At 38.8% G+C, this 1247-nt stretch overlaps 1 long non-coding RNA gene across 1 annotated transcript in view; it reads left to right on the forward strand.

Annotated features, from left to right (window-relative positions):
• Nucleotides 1-5: 5 nt before the first annotated feature.
• Nucleotides 6-1247, forward strand: part of LOC119343106 — a 2490-nt gene continuing 1248 nt past the window's right edge. Inside the window, exons 1-3 of the long non-coding RNA XR_005165896.1 lie at nucleotides 6-27; nucleotides 149-279; nucleotides 1031-1104. This is a non-coding gene — a long non-coding RNA (uncharacterized LOC119343106). The remainder of the gene's footprint in view (nucleotides 28-148; nucleotides 280-1030; nucleotides 1105-1247) is intronic.

Raw genomic sequence — 1247 nt, forward strand, 5'->3', positions numbered from 1 at the left:
GGGGGGGGAGGAGTGCGTGTTTTCGAGGTAAGATGCATGATGAATTTATCTGTAGGGTGTTTTGGCCATATGTCAGAGGAGATCATTGGATTTTCCTATCCTTATGTTTTACTCCTGAAAATAGCTTCTAACGATATTGTTCTGCTAGCCCTTCAAGCTCCCAGAGTGCAAACACCATGAGATAGGGATGTGAAACTGAAGGAAAGAAGGCCCTGACCACTCTCATCATTTACTCAAATAATAACACTTATCGGCGATAGGAACGACAAGTTGACGCAGGTGAGCTTAGTGTCTCTTATGATGTCGTTTTATGTCTTGGCCTCAAGTTCACAACCAGTTCTTTGTTTGGTGAGATGTACGTGTTCTTTCATGGTTATTCTCATTAGGTGGCTGCACTTTTTTTTTCTCAATTTGTGTTCTGAATTTGAGGTTGCAGATGCATGCCTCGATTGTTTATATAAATGTGTAAGTAGAAAAATTTCATGGGAAACAACCTGGGATAGGTAAGAGAGATACGAATCATATGGTGGTCTTTCAGAAGAGATGCTGCTACGAAGATCTTTGTATGTCCCTTGCGGCCATGCCGACAACTTACTAGATGTTTTTCTTCCAACGTGGATCTTCTTTTCTTAAGAACCAACTTTTATTGTATATCTTTTTGAAAGCATGGCATATGAAGTAGAACTGGATTTTACATAGTTATATCTACGTGCTTGTCCAAGTATAGACTTCAATATATAGCTTGTGAAAATTTGAAAATCGTTTGGTTTAGTGAATTTCCTTTGTCCAAGTATGATTCCTTCTATACTTCCATTTTTTTAGTTGCCACTATTTTGTATTTTGTATTAAATTGACATTTTGAAATAAGCTGACGGCGATCCTCGGCAGCGAGACAAGTGTATGGGAAATTCAGTTTCTTTAGTGAACTCAGTTGAACCTTGCAATTGTAAGTATGTGCCGAGTCGTGCATAGCTTTTTGTTTTGTGTAAGTGGAAAGTATTACTAGTTTCACTTTGTCCAATTTTTTCAGGGACAGCTTTTGGGAGTTGGTCCAAACTTAATGCATTCATGGGATCACCAATTTTTGGCGATGGTTGAGATTGGGTAGGTTGTACCATGAGTTCCTGGATGATTGTTGCAATTCTCATGCTTGCTTGCAAGGATGTTGCATGAATTGGAGAGATTGGGACTGAATACTGACCTCGAATATATATTGATGCTCCTATCTTCTCATTGCATTTGTCTCT

The sequence above is a fragment of the Triticum dicoccoides genome, unplaced genomic scaffold (genome assembly GCF_002162155.2).
Source record: "Triticum dicoccoides isolate Atlit2015 ecotype Zavitan unplaced genomic scaffold, WEW_v2.0 scaffold11592, whole genome shotgun sequence".
NCBI lineage: Eukaryota > Viridiplantae > Streptophyta > Magnoliopsida > Poales > Poaceae > Triticum > Triticum dicoccoides.